The 25590-nt window shown below is 36.7% G+C and overlaps 1 long non-coding RNA gene across 1 annotated transcript in view; it reads left to right on the forward strand.

Moving 5' to 3' along the window:
* LOC117804334 overlaps positions 1–14952 on the forward strand; it is a 32728-nt gene extending 17776 nt beyond the window's left edge. The window contains exons 2-3 of the long non-coding RNA XR_004628662.1: positions 13880–14164; positions 14910–14952. This is a non-coding gene — a long non-coding RNA (uncharacterized LOC117804334). The remainder of the gene's footprint in view (positions 1–13879; positions 14165–14909) is intronic.
* The last annotated feature ends 10638 nt before the right edge of the window (positions 14953–25590 follow it).

The following is a 25590-nucleotide window of genomic DNA, read 5'->3' on the forward strand; positions in this document are numbered from 1 at the left end:
ATGTTAGTTTTATCTCTGTACCATACAACAAAGCTTTCTGAAGACTAGAATTATTATGCATCTTTTGTTTTTTCTACCCATCTAAACATACACAATGCATAATCAAGCTTCAGTAAATATTAACTAAGTATAGTTAATCAACAAGTAAATACCCAAAAGTTCAGGATAAAAGACTGTTCTCTGGTAATAAAGAGTTAATAAATGTCAAAGTCTTGGGAGAACTGTTTAAAATCTGGGCTAGAGAAAGTTAAATATTTTGTGGAATCCACTCAAAGTATACATAGGTCAGGATATATTAATTATGGTTATTTTTTAGAAAGATGTTTTTCACGCAAGCTACATGCTGAGAAATTGTTATACCAAATTATTGGTTAACTTGTTGTTCAACAAGAAAGCATTTTTGATACCTGCAGAGAATGTGTGTGGTCGACATCCCATAACATGACTGAATTTTTCTCATTTAAGTGGCAACTTCTACCTAAGTTTTAGATCCAACCATAGCTACCCCCATTTCTTAGGCTGTTAAAACATTGCATTTACTCATAAAAATGATCAAATGGAACATTAATCAACTTAATGAGTTAAACACAAATCTGGCAAAGATCTAGAATGCAACAATAACCACAGCAGGGCAAGGAGACAACAAAACGAAGGTTGAGACAACTCCAGACTTAAATAGATATATAAAAACTACAGAGTTTGCATATGTAAAGGGTTGAAAATGTTTCTTAGATCATTGGTTAAAAACATATCTGTATAGGAGAGCAGGCAAAAAGATTTGTTCCCCTTTTTCTTTCTTTAAACGTTAAAGCTGAAGGGGAGCTTCTGAAGCACTGTGTTCATTTTTGTTTTGGTAGGTGGAGTTCACTAACCAAAATGACAACAAACACTCGGAAATGGGGACTTACTCTATGGCATCTGTTCAAACCTCTTAAAACCAGAGATGTTTTCCTGTCTGATGTATAAGCCAACCAAGCACAAATTAAAAGCAGATGCTCCGTAGTTCTCTGAGAATATTTATAGCTTGGAGTCCATACTTCCTGGTCACCTCTCTGCAGCAGAACATCCTGAAGAGGCGGTGAACATTTTGCAATAATGAATGTCCCATTATAGCAGAGTTCAACTTCTCTGTTTTGAAATTAGGTTACACATTTTCTTTCCTCAGTGGAAAAAAAATCTTTGCAAAAGGAACTTGAAGGATTTTCCATACTACATATGTCCTAATTATAAATTTGCAGAATTTGATGTGTTAACCAAAAATAAGAAGGGCAATTTTACTTTTATTTTATTTTATTTTTTTTTAAAGATTTTATTTATTTATTTGACAGAGATAGAGACAGCCAGCGAGAGAGGGAACACAAGCAGGGGGAGTGGGAGAGGAAGAAGCAGGCTCATAACAGAGGAGCCTGATGTGGGGCTCGATCCCATAACGCCGGGATCACGCCCTGAGCCGAAGGTAGACGCTTAACCGCTGTGCCACCCAGGCGCCCCAATTTTACTTTTACGTACTGAACTCCTTCCCTTGGTAAATTTCATTTCAGTATAGCTGGTTTTTCAGAACAATAGGTTGAAATATGGGGAACAGCAACATTCATAAAAATAGAATGTAAAACATTAGGGTTTCCATTGAAAGATACAAATACACCATTTGGATTTGTAAATCTATGTTACCATATTTATTATGTGCAATGTGCATAGAGCAGATGCTATGGGGATTCAACAAAGAAGCACAGTTGTTGCTCTTTGGCTTCGTTGAACTTGACATCATTGGGAAGGGAGTGTGTGAGTGCATAAAAATGGAAGTTAACAACAGAAAATAATACAACAGGTGTTGCCTATATATATACAGAAAATGGTAATTCGAGAGAGAGATTTTAACTTAGCCTGAAATTGTCATTATTTAATATGAAATACAGTAAGAGCAGTCACACTCAGGAACAGAGTATGGAATAATGGAAAATGGAAATGTATTCATTTACTCAGAAAATGCCAATATCCTAAAAGAGATAAAGCCCTGGAATAGGAGCAGTGGATACAAGAGGAATTAGAGCCCCCAGAGACGTGATGTGCCCACATGAAACGTGCCCAACCCCTTTGCTTCCTGAAGCAATCTCAGAGTTCCCATTCTACAAAATAATTATTGTCCTCTGTCTTCTTGAAACCTTATTGTAAGTGACCCTTTATTCCTTAGATGGCTTTCTTCTGACTCTTCTTTTCCTTCCTTAAACTCCACCTCCCTCCATGAAGTACTTCCTACTGAATAAAGGAGAGGGAGTAATGGGGCCTTCTCCACCAGAAGTAACTGATTGAAATAAGCATGTCCTCAACTTGCTTCACTCACCACCACACAAAACACTCTTACCACTTGCCTTAAATACAGTATAAATGGGAGGGTATTTAGTTCATGTGGTGCTTCTGTTTAGTTGTCTTTCTCCTTTTTCTGTCAGTGTTAGTGTTTCTATCCAAGACAACCATGAGTTCCAAAAAATATTTAACACAGTTCTATTAAGCCAATTAATGCTTCAGGTGACGATTCAGGTTAAGAATAAATATAGTGCCTTAGACATTTAAAAAGGAAGTTTTATTTTTTTATTTTTATTTTTTTAAAGATTTTGTTTGTTTATTTGACAGAGTTAGAGAGCACAAGTTTGCAGAGCGACAGGCAGAGGGAGAGGGAGAAGCAGGCTCTCCACTGAGCAGGGAGCCTGATGCGGGGCTCAATCCCAGGACCCTGGGATCATGATCTGAGCCAAAGGCAGCCGCTTAACCAACTGAGCCACCCAGGCGCCTCTAAAAAGGAAGTTTTATTTTAACATTTGTAAGTCGTAACAGGGCTTATGGAGAAAATTTCCAACCCTTAAGTAGAATACACAGATGTCACCCTTTTAAAAAATGAGACATTTCAAATCTTTTCTCTTTACCAACTCATAATTGTTGAGGTGTTAAAAATGATTCAGCAGAAGAGAAAAATTTGGTAAGGTAGGGACACAGAAGGAGTAATGAAACCTAGAAGGATTCTAAGAGCATAAATGTGACAGTAGGACCATAAAATTACCTACAAATTACCTACAGATTTCTAGGGAATTAACTTGTTCTTGCCTCAGTTTACTTATCTGTGAGATGGCAGTAAAATAATGCAAAGTAGAATCATTATACTAACAATCGACACTAAACTCTAGCCCTTCTCTTATTAACTTGTAACTTGTCTTCAGAAAATATAGATTACCCTCGGATACCTTGGAACGCTGCTTGTAGGGAGCATTGTTTTCCTGAGATGATCAAGTTCTAAAGATAAAGTTGATAATGGGTCTCAAGACACACAGATGGCATCATTGTGAATTACTAGGTATCACGTTCTGCCCTTTGCACAATGGGCAGCCCCACTTGTCAGGGAGAAACAAGTACTCTCAGAGATGCCTATTCTGAATCATGAGTTCACCTTGGACACTGGTAACCCTGTTTTGTGGGACCCCTGAAACTGTTGGCATGTTTCACTGGCTATACTCTGTTCAAACCACTGGTTCTTCTGGGTCCACTATTCTGCCTCTACAGAATTTTTTCTCTCATTTGGAAGGATTCTTCTCAAAAAATATCACTAGGCTAATTTCCTTTAATACTTTCCTTGTCTCACAAGACTTCAAATCCCCAAGAATACTAGTGTTCTCTTAATGAGGTTAGTAACAGTAGTTGTTGATATATAATACTAGCAGTATTATAAGTAGCTGAGTTGTACATATCACTTACTAGGTGCCGGATACAGTGCTTTACATATATTAATTCTTTGAAGCCTCCCAACAGCCCTCTGAAGAAGGTACTATTCTAATCACCATTTACTGATGAGGAAGCTGTGGCACAGTTTGGTTAGCAATGTGCCCAAGTCTTACAGCTAGAAAGTTGCAGAGCTGGGATTTGAACGTAGGTAATCTGGTTCCCAAGTTCTTACTCTTAGCCTCCATGTTGTACAGCTTCTTTATTAATTATAAATTAGAAAGTTATGGAATCAGTATTCCTCAAACCCCCTACCTGAACCTGTGTACAAAATTGTCCCAGGTGTATGCTCCTAGCTTCTTCCAAACTGGATGGAAAATTCCATTTAAGTTTTTGTTAATTTTATAACCTTTCCATAACATCATATCGGGAAGATGTCTTTAAAATAATCTGAGGCAAACAGTTTTTAAAAATTCAAATATTTATTCTTAATTTATAATTGGTAAGAAAATACCTTCTGGATAGGGAGGGATTGGTATATTCAAGAATATAAGTTCGGGGTGTGTGTGGAAAACAGTGAGCTATGTGTTTTGATTGGAGACTATGGGAGGGTAATAAATCCTGAAGTTTGACAGGAAATAAGCCTGGGGAGGTAGAATGTGGCCAAATCTTGGAGGTCCTTGAAAGCCTGGTTGGAGTTGTAACAAACTCTATAGACAGCGGGGGTCCTCTGAAAGCTCTGTGGGGAGCCAGGGTCCAAGTTGACTTAGGGAGATTCCTGGAATGGTAGCAACTGAGGTAGAGAAGCAGAGTAGGAAGATTAGGTAAAAGGCTTTTGAATACTTCAATTATATCTACCAGAAGACATGCAGGAATGTTTATAGCACTGCATTCATAATAGCAGCTTTATTCATAAAATCTATAAAGTGGAATAATAAATAGTAATTAAAAGAGCCTGCTACTATACAAAATATGAATGAATCTCATAGACATAATGCTGAATGAAAGAAGCCAGACAGAAAAGAATATATTCTACATGGCATGACATGACTTGTCCAATGACAAGAAGTTCCAGAGCAAGGAAAACAAATCTGTGGTAACAGAAGTCAGAATAGTTACCTCTGTGGAAGCAGATGGTGTTTATTGACTGAGAAGGGGCATGGGTCTTCCTGGGGTGTTGGAAGTATTTTATCTTTTGATCTGTATGGGATTACATGGTTTACATGCAAACACCTTGCATACATACATGAAAATTCATTGCATTGTACACTGTGATTTGTGCACTTTACAGTATAAATGTTATACCTCAGTAAGAAGATTTTTAAGAAGATTCTCACCATCAACTGTACTAATAATTACGGAAATCTCCCAATGAAGAGTTCCTTGCTTTTTCTCCAATTAAAAAAAAAACAACCCAGCATATTTCTTCTTCTTCTACTTTAGATTTTCTTCCTGTTTGGTTGGGTGATCCGTCTGTGATTCACTGAGTCAGTGGTGAGGGTGGAGGGGTTCAGGGAGAAGTAGAGAAAGGAGAAAAGGCTTTTGAAGTGATGGAGGGGAGGTGAAGGAAATGAATCAACCTCTTTGGGCATGAGGCAGCACAGGCTGCACCACTCGGAGGAGACAGCTTTTCTTCCTCTTACAATGATTTCAACAGAGCTTCCCTGTTTTCCCTCCACCAATGCCACTGCCTCATGTGAATGAAACAAGGCAGGTCGCTGTGATTAACCCATTTTCACATAAAACAACCAGGGACTTTTTTTTTTTTTTTTTACCTGAAAGCTAACGGGTAATTTGTAGAGCATACAAAGGGTTTGTAGTAATTGGACTATATGAATACCTACAAATGAGTAAATGGAAGGTAAGCTGATTTTCTTGCGGGTTTACCTACATGGAAATTTGCATTCTGAGATGATCACATGGTTTTGTAAACAAGCTGATACAAACCAGATTCAGATGTATTTATATTTTTTACAACCAGTGAATTGGAAAATTCTTTCAACAAATATTTGCTGAGCAGATTCTATGTGTAAGACAAGGCACTGGTGTTGTGTGGAAACCAGAAAAATGAGGTGTAATTCTTGTCCCCAAGGAGACTACAGTCTAGCAGGGAAGATCAGATTGGTGCCAAATAGCTGGTTGGCAGGAAGTTACATGGTAACTACCAAGAGAAAAGTACAGAGTTCTTGGGAGTTCAGAGACAGATGGGTGGGATATCAACAGAAAAAAAAGAATAAAATTCTTTGGAGAGAGAAGGGAACGATGGTATCCATAGCTACTATTATTATGCTACACTGTACAAGATGCTATCACATACATTCTCATTGAGTCCTTAGAAGAACCCTGTAAATTAGCTATTGTTCGCCTCATGTTCCTGATCAGTAAATTGAAGCATGGGAAGATAGTGACGTTCCCAAATTAGAAGACCTAGGACCTACACCCAAGTCTATCTGACTCCATGGCTCTTTTTTATAAAAGCAGACAGTATGCCCTAAAGTTAAGAATGTGGACTCTTGATAGACTGAGTTTAAATCCCAATCTCCTTACTTCCTGGTTTGGGGACTTTCTGCAAGTTATTTCATTTTTGTGTGTGTCCATTCCTTCATTTGTGAACCAGGGTTAAAAATAAAAATTTACTTAAGTAAGATTAAATGAGTTTACCTACATGAAGCATTTAGAATAGTTCCTGTACGTACTGAGGGCCTGGGTGGCTCAGTCAGTTAAGCATCTGCCTTTGGCTCACATCATGATCCCAGGGTCCTGGAATCAAGCCCAATATTGGGCTCCCCACTCAGCGAGGAGCCCGCTTCTCCCTTTCCCTCTGCCTCTGCTTGCTGCTCCCTCTACTTGTACTCTCTCTCTCTGTCGAATAAATAAATAAAATCTTAAGAAAAAAAAAGAACAGTTCCTGTATGAATTAATAGTATGCAAATATTTGCTACTATTATTTTTTGAAAAAAATTATTTTAAAAATAATATATACTCTGTAGGAAATTGCTGAAAGACCTTATAAGAGTTTGGCAAACTTGTTAGAGGTAGGACTGACACATAAAAATCAATAATGTTCTTTTATCCAGGAGTGATCTATTTGAAAATCTATAAGGAAAAAAAGGTGGCAACAAAATTTATCAAGTATTAAGGAATAAACTAATAAAAATGTTCAAAATATTTATGGAGAATATTTGGAAAATACAGAAAAAAGGTCAATGGAGATGCCTTTCCATTGGGATGGGGAAAGAAGACATTGTAGATAAAGGGAATACCATGAATAAATACAGTGAATGGGTGTTTGAGGGAATAGTTTAGTACAGGGTGGGATAGACATTACAGGGAGTGTGATTAGGCAGAAATATTCATTTTGAGTAAGGTCATAGATGGCTTGGAATGTCGGACTAAAGATTTTGCAATTAATTTAATGGGAGGCATGGAACCATTGCAGACTAATGAATAAGGAGTAGGATTGACCTCAGAAAAAAAAGATTCTCTAGGAGAAAAGAATTTAAACAACAGGCTTGGCTTTGCCTGAGACCTGGGGGAAGATGAAAATGTGTGGATTTTATGATGGCTAAAAAGGAAAATGAGCCTTTGAAAAATAATCCTAAATAATAAATCAATTTTCGTGACAGTATTTTTTTAATCTGTGAATTATTTAGTGATTATTAGAAATGTATTGAATGTGAATAAATTGCTACTTGGTTTACCATCTGAATATCTATTCTGATAATAAGGAAATAGTAAACTTCAGTGTTTCATTTATCTTGGTGTATTTTGAGAATATGACAATACAGTAGATACATACTGCCATGCTCTATATGAGAATATGGGCAGTCCTACTCACAAAAATTTCTTGGCAAAAGTTGATAAGCCTTTAGAAGGTAGCAATACCAAGGAATAACAATAATTTGTTGTTTAATGGGATGGAATGTGAAACACAGGGGTTATGTAAAGGCAAAAAGGGAAAGAAAATGAAAATGTATTGAATGACTACTATATGCTCCTTGTTATGGGATTTGCTAATTTAATCCTGACAATAATACTGAAAGGTAGGAATTATTATCCCTATTTCACTTGGCATCAAATTTCCTCTTCATTACTTATTAATAATCAATCCCAGGTAAGTTACTTAACCTTTTTAAACCTTAGCTTCCTCATTAATTAAAATGGCGGAATAGTAATGCCCAAGTCCCAGGGTTGTCTGGATTAAATAAAATAATATACTTTAACTCCTTAGCCCAGTGACTGGCTCATAAGAGCTAACACTTACTGACTTACATGCACCAGACACTGGGCTAAGAAATTTAAATTCATCATCTCATTAAATCTTTACACACTTTATTGTAAGTCAATTGTTATTGTTGTTCTTCTAAGTAATACAAAGTTTAATTATTATTTTTTGTAGCTCAGAGACCTATGTGTCCAAGATCAAGAAATTAATAAGTGGCAAAACCAATATTCAAATTTAGCTTTGTCTGATGGCAAAACCCAGAAACTTTTAAGAATACCCTACATCACAAAATGATAAGATTACTAATAAATTACCTGAATTTTTTTTTCTCTATAGAGCTTCTGATTTGGACTTTGATGTGAGAATAAGACTTTCTTAAGTACAGGATCACATTTTTGTACTTTAAAATGGACTTAAATGAAAACGTGATGCAGATTGGAAGAATGTATGTGTGAAAAATAATCAGTGTTGCAGTTAGACAAGATATACTATACAAGCAATGGCTCTTGAGTATCTCCAATTGTGCTCACCCATTCAGTAGTGGTATTAGTACAGAGTAGTGAGTGTTTGTGGCCCAGCAGGAAGGATCTGTGTGACATTAGGCAGGAGATAAAGTCAGGCAGGTGAGAAGATAAAATCACTGTGCTAATTTTCAATTCCACATCTAAGTTATAAACCCAGATCCCCAACCATGTGCTCATAACACAATTGTAAATCTATAGGCAGCATCTAATTTATGTTTAATAAAAGTGGATAAATCCATGACTTTGAGGTGAATGTGTTTTGCAGTCTATTTGGAGTGGAGGAATGGGGAAGAAATCTCTGAGACCATAGTGAAAGAACAACGGATTCTTGCTCAATTACCACTGGGCTCATTTTAGGATTTAGGATTTCACATTTCTGATTAGGTTGCAAGTTTAGGGACAGAGCCGAACCTCTAGAGGAGGTTTTAAAGACTGTCTAGTGGAAGGATTGGGGTGGCGGAAACACCTGAACTTGGCATCTGACAGAGAATTTATACGAAAAAAGGAATGTTTAGTGTGGATTTCCATTATGCTGTTCTGCTCTATGGTGTATGATATCAACTTCTGAATATCTTCCATTAAATCTTTGGTAAAATTTATATTTTGGGGGCTGTTACTTAAAAGAATTTTGTCTGTTTGCTTTTGTTTTTGTGTGATGGGAATATAAGGATCTGGGACTTACTTTAAGGTGAGAAGAACATACTTGCCAACACTATGATTTTTTTCTAGCCTACAGAAATGATGACCTTGAATTTAATTTATCTATAACACTGTTAGTTTGTGTTTCTTTTTCGCTGGCCTGTTCTCCATCTGCCTACCTAAATCCTGTCTATGGGTGTCTGCTTTTGCTTTTGTAAATATAAGGGTTTGTGTGGTATTTATAAACTTGTCTGGAAGCCCATTTGGCACTACGTTATACTATTAATTAGCCTCTTCTGTATATATGCATTTTAAGCAAGAGTGAAAACATTACAAGACCAGAAATTCTCTCTTTCTCTCTCTCTCAAATAAAAAAGAACATACATTACAAAGAATTTAAAATATACTGTTCATGTTCTAAGCACATGAGGGAACTAATGGAAGAGAAAAGACAGATTCATCATTCTCAGACTTTTCTACAGTCTAGAAGGGAACATGACTCCAGCTAACATTCAGAAGGAAGAACAAGGATAAGTGATATTAGAAATATAAAATACTTCAGAAGAATTGGACAGAGAGAGCTGTCCTTTGTGATTGAAGGAGGGTGAGTGGGAAATTTCTCGAAGAAGGAAGGAAAAGACATAGAAAGCAGGATAAGGGAGGAGAGCAAGGCAGAAGGAAAGACATGGTGACAGCAAAGTAGAGCAGAATGGCAAAGTGTGGCATTCTGTGGTGTGCACTGTGGGGTAGGAGACAAGTCTGGGAGCCCGATTTGATGCCAGGCTCTCTGGGCTCCGTACTGCGTTTTCACTGGAAGAGGAAAAGTTGGCAAATCATTACCAAACCAAGTATACTTTCTCTGCAGATCTTTTATCTCTTTCAAATAAGCTCTGTTGACTTGTCTAATTAATAATTTCTACCCCAAACTTGCACAGCTGGGTAGCTAGGAACTTTCCTTTCTGACTCAGGAGGGAGTGAAAAATCATAATTTAGTTGACTTTTACAGAACTATGTGTGCGACTGTCTGGTTTGACTGAAATAATGGCTCTTTTCTTTCTTTGTTTCTCACCAGCCAGTGTGGTTTGTGATTTAATAACTAGGCTGAGCACTGAAATTAATACTGGTAATATTTTAAGCTTGAATGAGGAAAAGGGAGGTAAGAATTTTAAATTGTTGTTAGTTTTTTTTAATGTGGGCAGCTTTCTGTCTTCTTTGGAAAGAGTTTAGGCCAAGCAAGATCTCACCATTAGTTTAAAAAACTGAGCATGAGAAAGAAAATGCCCCTGCTCCTACTTTATTTTGCCTTTAGTACAATTCAATTCCTAGATGAGAAGGTAGCTTTTGCCTTTCTGTATCCTTTAAGAAATATTCAAAGGGAAGTGAGGATTTGTGGAGATTGATTTACTTAAAAAATAAAACAAAACAAAGCAAAAAACCCCGAAAACAACCCAACTATGATTCCAGGTTTTTTCGGTAAGTGATCTAAGGTATTTTGTTTTTCCCTGAACTTATATCAATGGAGGACAGATACATTCCTTAGGTGGTGTTGGGAAGCTCAGATAGAGGTAAGTGTGAAAGGTAAGACTTAGATAAGCTATCTAAGCAGGTATGCTTGATCAAAATAAGATTCACAGCCGCCTTATTTCTCCTTTTTCCCTAATACCTTTGAAGAGAGGCTATTTTTTTTTTTTTCCTGAAAGAGAACAATTCTTCGCCTTGCACTGGTAGAACCAAGACAAGGAACACTTGACTCTTGTTTATTTATTTATTTTTTAAAAGATTTTATTTATTTTATTTTTAAAAATTTTACTATTGATTTTCTTGCATCATAAATATTTCTTTTTTTAATGTTTTTTTATTATATTATGTTAGTCGCCGTATGGATTTTATTTATTTGACAGAGACAGCCAGCGAGAGAGGGAACACAAGCAGGGGGAGTGGGAGAGGAAGAAACAGGCTCCCAGCGGAGGAGCCTGATGTGGGGCTCGATCCCAGAACGCTGGGATCACGCCCTGAGCAGAAGGCAGACGCTTAACGACTGCGCCACCCAGGCGCCCCGACTCTTATTTATTTTTGGCAGGACTGTTCTTTATTTCCTGGTGTTTATGAGGAAATATTCATAGGATAGAAAATATGCATTTTGGAAAAATGAGGGACTGTGCTGAACAGTCAGTATTAAGGAAAATGGAGGTTTTCCGACTATTGTTTTTGGTGATATATGGTGTATATCATGTTCATGGACTTGTCAGACAACTGAATGAATGATTGTAAAGATTCCCTCAGTTAATGCCTCCCTTTTAAAATCCTTTTTTTTTTTTTTTGGTGTGAAAATTAAATATCCATGTAAGGAACTTATCATAATGCCTGACAGAGAGTAAGCCCTCAAATGTTAGCTCCTTCTCTGTTCGTTTTCTTTATCTTTCTTATGTCGTTATTCTTATTACCTGAACTTTATTCTTGTGAATAGTGTCAACATCCTGAAAGGATTGCCTCCTCCAGGGTGCACAGAGGCATCTCAAAATGTGAGGGCTGAGAAACACTTGCAGGTCAAGAAGTCAAGGAAAGGGTATCTAGTTAAAATTCTCAGAAAGGTATTTTGCTTCAACCAAAAATGACAAGTTTAGTCCAAAGAAAAATTCCTGAGGAAGGTAGTAGGGGAACTCTTCTAAATGCTCACACAAATAGTCAAGGATGTGGCTTATTGCCTCACCTGAAGGGTGGGTTTCCCTGCCCTCCAGGCTCCAGTCAGTTCTGAGTCATAGTTGTGTCACCCTCTCTTCCCTGCCCAATGCCACTTCCTGAGGCTGGTGAGGATTTTCCTCCAACTCCTTAGGCTGTGATGACCTTGTTGTTTTATAGGGACACCAGAGGGAGTCTGATCTTGTGAAACATACCTCTAGCCTGGAACAACAGGGATTTGGCCTTGACCCTGATTTCAGCCTCAATTTGTCAGTTGACGTTAGGCAAGTCATTAACTTTTTGCCATTTTAGTTTCATTAGCTGTAAAGTAGAAAGACTAATGTCTGCCCTTCTGAACTCATAGGATCATTTCAAAGATTCCATAACACAACACATGCAGAAGCCATTTAAAATTTTCAAATATCTTTACACATTTAAAATATTATTATTTGCCTGTGTACTATGGTTTGGTGGGATGAAGAATGCAGGGACTTGGAGAGGGGAAAATCTAATTTCAGCTCCATACTGCTAGTTTTATAACTTGAGATAAATCCCTTATTTTCTTCAAGTCTCGATTTCCTCATGAACCCACTTTTTCATGTTGTTTTTTTATTGTTTATATATTCTAATATTTTGTTAAAGATTTTTATATCTCTATTCATGAGGGATTATGACCTGTAGTTTTCCTTTTTTGTACTATCTTTGTCTGGTTTTGGTATCAGGATAATACCAGTTTTGTACAATGAATTAGGAAATGTTTTCTCTTCTTCTGATTTCTGGAAGAGATTGTATAGAATTAGTGTTAGTTTTTCTTAAATATTGGGTAGAAACCTTCAGTGAAACCATAATTTTTGCTTCAATCATTAAACATTACTTAGAAATTATGAGGGGAGCATAAGTCAATTATATTTACCCATATTTTTGTTTACTGCACTCATTCTTCCTTCTTTTTTTTTTTAATTTTTTTTTATTTTTAAAGATTTTATTTATTTATTTGACAGAGATAGAGACAGCCAGCGAGAGAGGGAACACAAGCAGGGGGAGTGGGAGAGGAAGAAGCAGGCTCACAGCGGAGGAGCCTGATGTGGGGCTCGATCCCATAACGCCGGGATCACGCCCTGAGCCGAAGGCAGACGCTTAACCGCTGTGCCACCCAGGCGCCCCTCATTCTTCCTTCTTGATATCTCAAGATTTCTTCTTTTACTGTTCCCTTTTTGTTTGGAGATCTTTCTTTAACCATTATTTTAGGGTATGTCTTCTGGTAACAAATCCTCTTAGTTTTCCTTCATGTGAGAGTATCTTCATTTCTTCTTTACTCCTCAAGGATCTTTTCACTGGATATTGGAATCTGTCACTTAAATTCTTTCAAGACTTGAAGAATGTTGTGTCCATAAATTCTGATGAGAAATCATCTGCCATTAGAGCTGTTTTTCCCCATACAAAGAAATGGTGTTTTTTCTCTCTGGATGCTTTTAATATTTTCTCTTTGTCTTTTCTTTAGTTTCCAGAAGTGTTTTTAAGCGTTTAATTCCAGTTGGTTAACATATAGTGTAATATTAGAATCTGGTGTAGTGTAGTCAGCACTTCCTTACAACACCTGGTGCTTCATTCCCTTCACCTGTTTCACCCATCCCTCACCCACCTCCCCTCTGGGAATGTGTTCTCTATAGTTCTCTGGTTTGTTTTTGTTTTTTTTTTTTCAAGTAAGTGATGAATCACTAAATTCTACACCTGAAACTAATACTGCACTATATGATAACTGGTGAACTCTACATATACTAAATGAAATAGCGAAGTTGAGGGAGTCATATGATGATCAAATGGAGGTTAAGGGCATATTCGAAGGTCACTCAGTGTTGAGATTCAGTTGAAAAATAAACCAAGAAACTGTGAAAACAAGGTTACTACTAGTAACCTTAAAGAGGCACTGTTTTCAGCCTTCTGATAAACTAGTCAGTCTGGGCTTTGACTGCTATAAGACTTCATTTATAAGACTGGTCAGAAGCAATACAATGTATTAGGTATTTAAAAAGTTATTTCTTGCAGGGATATGTTTGAATAGCTAGGCAAAAAAAAATAATACCTTTACTTTCCTTTGGTACAGGTTGGAGGGGGGTGGAGAATGCATAGAGTGGAAGAGGAAAAAGAGGACCCCCTCAGGAAGGATGTGGTGAGATGGTGCAACTGAAAAAATTCCATGTGAAGGAGATGACAAATTCTACATTGTCATTGTCTACGAGAGCATCCATTTGTCTGGGCCAAAGATTACACGTTTGTGTTGGAGTGCTATACATGCCCCTTTCTGAGTTCAAAAACATTTTTAAAACTAAAGAGGACTGTTGGTTCCTTCCCTAAAATTATAGCTTTCATTTGGCTCATGAATCCACTGGTAAGTATGTTTTCCATACCATCTGGCTCCTGTTCTTGCTCTTGTCTAAAATCACGGGCAGAAAGCTTGGAAGCAAGCCTCTGGGTGTTCAGTGAGCTTGTGGCCATTATGTAGGAGCCTTCAAATTTCCTAAAGCTATTCTCTGTAAAGGGATATTAATAGTTACAAAGGAACATTTCAAAACACCCTTAATGCAAACCTTTTTAATTTTTGAATGTTTGATTGTGGAGAATTTCAAACATAGACAATACACACGGTAATGCAATGAACCTCCATGTACATCTCAACAGGCTTCAACAATTAACAAATTTTAGCAAATCTTATTTTTTCTATACCTCAGTCCACTTCTCTTCCCATGCAGGATATTTTGAAGCATATCGCAAGCATCATATAATTTCATTTTTAAATATTTCCTTGTGTATTTCTAAAAAAAAACTTTAAAAAATAACCACAACACCTGAAAATAACAATACTTTATTAATTTCATGAATCATCCAGTCAATATTAGGGGTGCCTGGGTGGCTTAGCTGGTTAAGTGTCCAACTCATGATTTCAGCTCAGGTTATGATCTCAGGATGGTGAGATCAAGCCCTGCGTCTCTTGGGAGATTTTCCCTTGGGATTCTCTCCCTCTGCCCCTCCCCCCGCTTGAGTGCTCTCCCCCCTCTCTAAAATAAACAAAATCTTTAAAAAATCATCTAGTCAATATTAAATTTTCCCCATTATCTTATATTTTATTTTTACAGTTTGTTTGACTCAGGATCCAAACGCTGCCCATACATCTCTGTAAGTCTCTTTTAATATGTATGTTCTTTCTTTCTCTCTTCTCTCCCTCTATGTAGTTTGTTTTAAAAAATGGGTCATGTTTCTGATTTTTGATAATTGTACCTTTTTGTTATTGTCTAATATGTTTCTGTGTTTCCTGTGAATTGGTGATTAGATCTAGACTTTATATCTTGGTCAGATGCAGATTCGACTTTTTGGTTAAGAGTATGTCATAGGTGGTTTTGTGTATTTTTATCGAGAGATTCGTGCTGAGTGTCTTTTTTGAAGTTAACAGGGATTGATAAACATTGTTTAGATCTATTAATTCTTTAGGGTTGCAGAATGGTAATATTATATTTATTTCATTGACTTTTAATCTCCCTTTGACAATAGAAAGACTTACATCCTGTTCTTCCTTCTCTGAACAAGAACCAAGCCCTATTTAAATTTCCTTAGTTACTAAGAAATTCTCAGTTTTTTCACAAATCTTCAAATACAACTTCAAATTAATGTTTATAGACTTTTACCAACAAGTTCCTTGACACTTCTACATGGATTTAGAATTAATGTCATGTATTCCTAGACTCTAAGAACCAAAGTAATATCTTTCTTCCTAATAATGCGGTGCATTAAAAAAATGTGGTGCATTAATATTTTTGAGTCATAAGGAAAGCTTATGAATTAGTCATTTCATCTAGTGAGTACCAAAACAACTTATAAGTTATCGGTTGTGGAGTTTGTTAGCATTGTTTTCAAAGTATAATTTGGCAAGATCTCTCTAAATTAAAAATGCAGAAAACCCTATGAGCCAGTAATTGCACTTCTAGGAAATTTATTCCAGAGATAATTTCCATAAATTTCCAAGGATATATGAACAAATTGCTCATTAAAGTACTACTTAAAATAAAAAAAAGCTGGGGAAAAACATCTATATTTCCTTTAGCAGAAGATTGATCAAATAGTTTTATAATCATATGATGAACTACTATGCAGTTTTTACAAAGTATTAAGTAATTCTCTATGTATTGATATAGAGACTTCATAATCTGTGAACTCAGCTTTTGTGGCTAGGGAGGGAATGGGATTCTAGTATAATGAACTATATACAATTTTACAATTAAAAAAATGAGAATGCATTATTTTTAAAATAGAAATAAAATCTAATAAAGTTATCTATAGCTTTAGATAAGATGGGAAAAAATTTGATGCAAATTCAGTATTTCTGTGAGGACATTTAATTTACATGCAGGATCTTATGGTTGGCAATTGTTAAATCATGAGGGATACTTTCACTTTTAACCCTGAACATAATTAACCAATGATAGTGGACAGCAATTAAGAACTTCAGCTCTTTAGATCAATGATCCATGTCAGTTGGAAGGAGCTCAGGATCCTGGGTTAGGGAATTACATATGAGTGATAGAGGGACCGCTGAATTCTAGTTGGAGAATAATCGGAGATGAGATGGAGAAATTTGAGCCAGACTTTGTACATTGGGATAGACAGGACAGATGAGATTAGCATTCCAGACAAAGATGACGAAGATGTAAAGGTGTGCAGATTACTTTGGTTGAAGTAAAGGATTAACGTAGGGGAGAAATGCACGTATGGTTGGAAAGATATACCTGGACCTTGAAGTCTGGTTTCGGGGTGTGGGCTTTATGCTGTAGGCAACAAGAAGGCCCTGAAAATTTGCAGAGTTGATCTGTGGATGCGAGACTCAATGAACTTCATTCATAGAGTCAGGGAAGAGTGATAGCTAATGATATTTTACAAGGCTACAGGCATGAAATCATCCTTGAGGCCAGATATGAGCAAGAGAAGACCATCCCCTTTTGAACTCTCAACTAGAGCTTTTAACACCTGCCTGATAAGGGAAAACAGTGGGAGGAAGGCTGTCACCTTTTGCTTTTTGCTTATTGCACTAATTGGCCGTTTTAATGAAACTCTATTCTGTCTCTCAGCACCTCTAGTCGTTGTAAATTTTTCCACTGGAGCAAGGAGAGATATCAGCTGACTGTTTTATTCATCAGAGTGACAGTGTTAGCTTTCCACCTTCCTAATGAAATTCTCCAGTCGCCTGTGAAAATAGCAGGAAGCCAGCTATATTTAGCAAAGGAAAGCAACAAGTCTATGTAGAGTGCAGAGAAGGGGAAAAATAGAAGCACTGAGTCTTATGATTAGCGCAACCAACAGTGCTGCTTACAATTTTCCATATTTTGAAACTGGTAAAAGCAGAGTGTTTTGTTTTTTAAACCAAAGTGCAGCCTACAGGTTCCTTCACTGTTGTGTCTAAATAAAAGATTTTATTAATTCAAGGGGCAGGGTGCTTTTAGACTTCAAAAGAATGACAGAATAATGTACTATTTGAAATAAACCAACCAGTAAGTATAATCATGCTCATATTCAGCACTTTCTTTTTGATTAGAAACATTTCAAATCCAAGAACTGGCAGAAAAAAAATATTTTCATTTTCCTATAAGACTTCTACTCTCCCATAATCCTGTATTAAATTTTGTCCAGTTCTGTGAATTCCAGCAACTTCATTTGAGTTAGAAGTTTTAGATTGTGTTCATAGGATTTAATGAGACTTGGCATATAAAATTTTTTCATGCTTACAATTTCAGATCCTTAGCACTTCTGATGCAATTTTCCATCAGCACTCTGGTATTTCCTGAAAGGCATGCATTTTAGCTTAAACCTATAGAGTTGTGTTGGAATTCACTATTACGAGATCATTTCTACTCTAATTAAGAAGTTCTTCTCTCTGTTGAGCTGAAATCTTTCTTCTAATTTCCACTTATGAGGGCTGCCCTCTACATAAAATAGACAATATCTACTCCTAAATATATATTAGCTCTTAAAATTTTTGAAGCCCCTGTCACTATTCCTAAGATGATCTTCTCTTTTACAAAGAGAGCAATCACATCGCTTTCATTCTTCTTCATGCAATGGGCTTTCCAGCCCATCAAGATACAAGTATTATCTGACTAGAGTATATATTTAATGGACTAAGATAATTCCTAGCCTTTTAACACATGTCCAACCTTTGGTTCATGTTGAGTTTACAGTCAACTCATCTTCCAAGCTTTTAAATTAAAGAGCATAGTTCTGATAGCTATGTGTTCAATTAGAGGAAAATATTTATGCTATCTTTCTAGGGCATCTGCTGTGTGAATACAAGACCTGTTGCCCAGAGCACCTGGTTGATTCTTTCGTGTGGACTCACATTGGGCACACAAAGAAAGTGTTTGCTTGAACCTTCAAAGGGTTGATGTTTCTTCTTCATCTGTGGTTGTACTTCGAGTCTCCAAAGTAAATAACTAAATTAAAAAGAAAATTGAAAGGCTCTTTATTTACTCTAAGGCCAACAAATTTGTTAGTTGATTAGTTGATAGTTTGTCTAGCTATTAATATTTTTAAGTATGTTTCAGAGTCATTTTAGATATATACATACTCTAGTTAACTGCAAATTATCTTCCCTAGTACTGGGTTTGTTATTTTTCCAAATCATTTCCTCTTTGGTGGGCTGCTGTGGTTGTCAACTTCAGGAAGTCCCCTGAAAACCCGATCAAAGGAGGATAAATTGAAAAATCAATATAAAAATGCTTAGTCACTAGTCCCATTGTCCTCATTACTCTTGTCAAGGCCCCAGATGTCACCTGGGGACAATTATTAATAGAAATCACCTTCTTGGATAATATAAAACACAAATCTTTCTTGAAGACATTTCTACTCTTAAATTCTAGCACAAAGTGAGAGCAAAATTTGGTAGAAATGATTGGAATAAATCTTGAGCTTTTACTTAGAATAGATTTAAATTATATTTGCGTACCATTGGTAATGCTAGTGTTCATTTTAATATGTAAACCTCTCACTTCCTCTGTAACATTTTTTCAGTGTTTACATAATTATAATTGGGTGTTCTGAGCTATCCAGCAGGAAAGACTGTGTCATATTTTAACATGTGTCTAACCTCAAATCCTAAATACACAACTACTATATTTAAAAAGGGAGGGAATTGTGTGGATCCTAAAGGGTTGCCAGAGTGGCATCCACTGACTATAAAATATATAATTCTTCACCAGTTTGTAAACAACAGAAGTCATCAGTATTTTCAAACATTTCATTGCCCTATTATGTCCTAGGTCTAGTCAAGGGTTGAGTTCATAGTGAACCTGACATACTCAATAACCCTTTAACTAACTCCTCCCAGTAGGGGTTAAGACAGATGGTACTAGTCCTTTTCCACAAGGACAATTGTGCAGAGCAGTTGGTGTCAAGTCTTTATTCTCACTCTTCCCTAGCATCTTCACCCACAGCAATATTTCCTCTTTTGTTCAATCAGCCATACGTTCGTCTGTGATGTCTCTCATGTTGTCTCAGCATATTATTTAACTCAATTTGATAATGAGGTTTACATGTATTCGTCTTAGTTGCCCAAGCACATGTTAATTTTTTGAGCACCTAATTCTTTAATCTTCCATGGTTTTTAGTTGAGATGTTTAATGAATAATTATTGATTTTACTCTTCCTGGCATTATTTAGATTAGCTTTATTTTACTGTTTTATTATTATTTGTATAAAATGCCTTCATAAAAATGCATTTTTGGTGTGATACAGTATCATATTCTTCCCTTAGGGAGTAATCTTATTATAACCTTGAGCATAGCAATATAGGGTTTTGTAATCTTCAGAAACTGGTTTTCACTGTTTTCCTACATCAGTTTGGAATACCGCTTCCTGATTTATGAGGGCAGAGCAAGTGGAGAGTACTTGTTTTCATAAGACATTTTCATTCTAAGTGGCACTTCGCAAAAATACCATGATTCTATGATTTTGGGTTCTCATATTTATTTTAAGTTACTGTTTGGGAAAAGTTCCATATTACAGTAATGAAAACTATCTTCTTTTAAGATAAATTTCAGCCATTGTTGGAGGTATTAATGCAAAGTTGCAAGTAATTTACCCTTTCCCTACTCCCTAATCTATTTTACATTTTCATTTTCCTTTACATGTTATAAAAATCATTTGCAAAAAAAGCAGCTAGATGAGAACTTTAATAGTACTTGAATCTCAGCTCTGGGCTAATGCTTCATGTAGTAGAAGAAAAACTTCATGAGGAGTTCCAGCATAGTTATCACTGAGAAGACAAGATTTATAGGCACATGAAATTATTGAATGAAATTAAGGGCATAAAATTATAGAACCTGGGTGTCACAGTCAGTTGAGCATCTGACTCTTGGTTTCAGCTCAAGTCATAATCTCAGTGTCCTGGGATTAAGCCCCAAATTGGGCTCCTTGCTCAGCAGGGGGTCTGCTTGAGGATTCTCTCCCTCTTCCTCTGTCCCCCCCCATTCATGTGCTCTCTCTCTAAAATAAATAAATAAATCTTTGAAAAAATTGTAGAACATAGTTAAGCACATAGTGAGTGAAATATAAGTATTATATTTTACATTTACATAACTTCTTTTTCCAAGTTTCTCTAAAGAATTCAAAGAGTGAATAATAAGAGCTAAGAATTATTAACATTTTCTGTATGTCTTATGCTGAACAAAGGGCCTTGTATGCATTATTTAATTTCCCACAACAGTCTTTCTAGGTAAGTACTGTTGTTACTTCTGTCTTAAAGGAGAGAACACAAAAGCCTCTAGAGGCTAAATCATTTGTTCAATGTCAGATTGTCCAAGTTTGGACCCATTTCAGATTCAGATGATTTAGTGGATCACAACTATGATGTTAAGAAATAAAATAGAATTTAGCAGGGTACATCCCACATGACATTGTTTTGTGAAACCTCTATGTGTGTGTAAGTGAATTGGGTCATCATGTGAAATGTAATGCTTACTATATTTTGGAGGCAAAAATAAGTTTGAAAAGTACAGCCAACACACTGTTGTCCCTCATAGGAAACTTAATTAGGCATATGGAGAAGATAGAAATAGAGATTTTTTTTTTTAGCTGAGGGATGAAGAGATTGAGACTAGAAGTGAGGCAGGGCAGGACTACTTCTTAAAACGAGAAATATATGGAATTGGGAATTCAGTTTGGCTTCACTGAGTGACAGCAATATGCAACGTATTGCACTAGGTGGTAACAGTGACTACAAAGGTATTAACGATGCTCTCCCTTCCCTTACAAGCTTCCAGTCTAGAACAGGTGATATTATTGGGGAGAGTGATGATGGGTAAGAGAGTCATCCTGAGTATTGTGAAGAGGCAGAGTAGGGGTCACCTCAGTGATTTATTCTTTTACAATTTTAGGGATATTTAGAGAAGAGTTTTATTCCAGGTCATCTCCCTACCTGCTTTCTATGGTGTCTGAACTACCAGCAAAACTTAACGTCTGTGGGAGAGATAGTTTCCTTTTTGAGGGAAATGTAAATGATTTCCAGAAGAGTAGTATATCAACCTTGTGGGATTAGTCTATAACATGCAAAAATTACCCCAGAGATAGCTAGGATGTGAGATTCCAAATGCTTAGGCATTTACTGGGTGCAGGAATAAGAATGATTTTTGAATGAAGTGTTGCAGGGTACTAGCTACCCAGGGAAAATAAGAGAAGACAGGAACAAAGAAGGGAGGCCAGATTATACAGTTTTGCTTAGGACAGGCATGGGCTAGAGTGATATACCCAAATGACTAAGACATAGGCAGAAAAGGAGTAGCTTTGGGACTCTCACAAAGGAATTTGCAGTCGGCTGGCACTCCTTGCCTGTCAGTTCCTGCCCGCCTTTGCTGTCCCACCTATGTTGCAGACCATGCCTTCTCAGCTGAGATGATATTGATATTGCTCCCAAGGGGGAGGACTGGTTCTTGGAGGGGTGATAAAAAAATCATGCTTTGTACATAAAGCCTTCCCTGTAGACATTTATTTTATATATACATATATATATATGTATGTGTGTGGATCATATGTGTACATACACACATGTATATATGTATATATATAAAATAAAGCACAGATATTTTATATACATATATAACATGTAAGCAAATATATGGTACATTTGTAACTTTAAAATTTCATGGGAGGGAATTAGGAAAAGGATGTCTAAAAAGTCTCCTTAGGGGAAGCAATACTAAAAAGAAGGTTGAGAAACACTGATGTAGACCAAGGTAATTGGTAAGGCAAAAAATAGGAGAAAGTATGGATGAGGAGAGTTTGTGAATTGAAAATTCAGATTTACTATGTATAGAAGAAAATGAGAAGAGATAGAAGAAAAGGGTCCAGTAAGTCAGTGGGCTTCAGGGAAAACATTCAGGGGAGTGGGGTAAGAAAGATGGCAGTGGGTGGGGGGTAGTGTCTGGGTGGCTCAGTCAGTTAAGCGTCTGCCTTTGGCTCCGGTCATGATCCCAGGTCCTGGGATCGAGCCTTGCATTGGGCTCCGCTCAGCGGTGAGCCTGCCTCTCCCTCTGCCTCTACCGCTCCCCCTGTTTGGCTCGGGCTCTCTGTCTCTCTCAAATGAATAAAAAATCTTGAAAGAAAAAGAAAGAAAGAAAGAAAGAAAGAAAGAAAGAAAGAAAGAAAGAAAGAAAGAAAGAAAGAAAAAGAAAGAGAAAAAGAAAGAAAGAAAGAAAGAAAGAAAGAAAGAGAAAAAGAAAAAGAAAGAAAGAAAGAAAAAGAAAGAAAGAAAGATGGGGGAGCTGTGAGAGAGAAGAAACGAATGAAAGAGAAATGGGGGGGCAACTGGGTGGCTCAGCTGTTAAGCATCTGCCTTCTGCTCGGGTCATGATCCCAGGGTCCTGGGATCAAGCCCCGCATTGGGCTCCCTGCTAGGCGGGAAGCCTGCTTCTCCCTCTCCCACTCCCCCTGCTGGTGTTCCCTCTCTGGCTGTCTCTCTCTGTCAGATAAATAAATAAAATCTTTAAAAAAAAAAAGAAAAGAAAAGAAAAAGAGAAATGGGAAAAGGGAATTTTAAACATAATGTGGATTATGAATTGAATTCCCTTTGATGCTGGACTACAGAAGCAAATAAGGGTTAGAATTACACCTACCTGCTTTTGACTTTCGAACTTCAGTGGTGTCATCAAGAAAGTCAGTTCTCTGAGATAAATAATCTGCTCTTTTTCAATGTTGTGTAAAATGCTACAGAAATGTGGCTATCATAGGCTCTCTAACACCCTTCCAATAATATAATTCCTTGAGCCCATATTATTTAGAAACCATGACAATTGATTGCGTTTTTTTGAAAGCAGCACCTGAAAAGACTGGGCCTCATGAACCCTGGACTTTGTTTGGGTTAGGGAGTTCATTTAATTATCCCAGAAGTACTCTAGGCTGCATGGTCTGGAGGGAGTGTGTTCCTTCCAGCTGCCTCAAAGGCATTATATTGTGTTTTGTGCAACTTTAACCATCTATCTACATGAATGCCACCAGTCCAGGGAAGTCCAAAGAACTGGTATCTGCAAAGGAACCAGGCATCCTAAGTGTTTTTTTGGTCTTAGGAAGAAGCTATGTCTTCTAATGGTAGAGAAAGGATTCTTCAGATATCTTGCTGCAAATCAATGTCATTCTTGGGAAATGAGTAGAAGTCCACCTTGTTCCATTTACTATCTTAAAACAGTAGAATCCTCCCTCAATGAACAGTAATACAGGCCATTTCCCACTGTCACTGATGGATTCAGAATCATTCATTGTATTGTGAATAAAGTCTTGGTTGTCAGGGAAGGTTTACTGCATTGAATTATAATGTGAGGATGTGTGTTAATCAGTTACAGTACAAGTACCCAGTTGGACTTCTCAAAAATAATGCCAGGCCCCAAAGATCAGAAAGTCATGTGGGTTTTGCATTAAATTAGGAGCACAGATGTTCCAGTTCACTTAATAGGGAATGCCTTACCAATGATGAATATCTGAATCACCTGAATCAATTATACCAGTTAAACGAGCAAAATATGGCTAGAATTAAATGCAATTGAGTGCCTCCTTACTACCTTTAAAACGATTGTAGTAAGAGCATTTAATATGAGACCAACCCTTTAAAACAAATTTTAAGTGTACCATATAGTGTTGATAACTATAGGCACAATGTTGCATAGCAGATCTCTAGAACTTACCTTGCATCACTAAAACGTTATACCCATGAAAGAGCAACTCCCCTGTCCCCCTGGCCTCTGGCAAACCACCATTCTACTGTTTCTATGAGCCTTTTACTATGTTAGCTACCTCATGTCAGTGAACTCCTTACTACCCTTAAGGTGGCTTGAGTGTGGTAAATGAGATATAAGAGGGAAAATTGAGCAATATAATGGTCAAGGGCAGGCAGGCATTTCCCAGATGTAGCTTGGAAACCTTCCAAATTTGTAGTTAAATAATGTTTTTTGTAAATCCCTTGTTCCCAGTTGTGAGCTGTCTGATGTGATCATGACCTTGTCAGCAAATTCTATTTTCATTGTGACTGGAAAATCTTTTACCTCATGTTCACTTTGGGGAAATTTTAGTCCCTACTGTTCTAATTTCTTCCTTCACTAATTTGCCTTCTTCTCTTTTGTCTGAGAAACTTCATGGAAAGTTCAGCTCATTGGTCTAAGAGTTTCTTTCTCAAGGTCAATTAAAATGTTATTGTATTGTACAGATTTTGTTTTAGTAATTGTTATTTCCCTTGCATAAAAATATATTGTTCTTTATTGCTTAGACTAAGTTGTGAGGCAATATAGCTGGCACAACTTCAATTCAATATTAGTATTAATATGAGTGAAGTAGTGACAGAGGAATTCTATGAAAGTAGAAAGAATACCTGATATTTAAAAAATGGATTTTATGATTTCCTCACTATCTTACTATTACATGATTAAAATCATCTAAGATAAAGTTTGTTTTGTTTTGAAAGTCTTTCAAGAATTTCAGAAAATAATCCCAAATGATTTAAGTAAATCTGTGATGTATCATAAATTGGCCAGGAAATTGATGAATTATATAGTATATATAGAGAGAAATATAGTAACCTCACTCTAATACTCTAACCCTTGGCATATACCAGATTTGAGTAACACTGTAAATTATCCTGTACAGTAGTAGTTAGGAAAGTGCTTCAAGGTTAATATTTACATTTATTTATTTATTTATTTATTTATTTATTTATTTATTTATTTGAAAAAGAGCAAGGGATGTCTGGGAGGGAGGGGCAGAGGAAGAGGCAGAGAGAGGGTCTTAATGGCTCAATGCCCATCTCAGAGCCCAATGTGGGGCTCAATCTCACAACCCTGAGATCATGACCTGAGCCAAAATCAAGAGTCGGATGCTTAACTGACTGATCCACTCCAGACACCCCAAAATTTACATTTAAATTGGCTGTGGGGAGCCAGCATGGTTCAATCAGTTAAGCGGCTGCCTTGGCTCAGGTCTTGATTCCAGGGTCCTGGGATTGAGGATTCAGCCCTCAGCTCTGCATCGGACTCCCTGCTAGGCAGGGAGCCTGCTTCTCTCTCTCTCTCTCCCTCTGCCGCTCCCCTGCTTGTGTTCACTCTCTGTCAAATAAATAAATAAAATCTTAAAAAAAAAAATACTGGCCAGAGGGTAAACTTACATGCCTTCTATTTAAAATAAAATAAAATAAAATAAAATAAAATAAAATAAAATAAAATAAAATAAAATAAAATAAAATAAAATAGATAAAATAAAAAAGGCTGCGTTTGAAGAAAAGGGGAGAAGTGAACATTT

Source organism: Ailuropoda melanoleuca, chromosome 11, assembly GCF_002007445.2.
Source record: "Ailuropoda melanoleuca isolate Jingjing chromosome 11, ASM200744v2, whole genome shotgun sequence".
Taxonomy (NCBI): Eukaryota; Metazoa; Chordata; class Mammalia; order Carnivora; family Ursidae; genus Ailuropoda; species Ailuropoda melanoleuca.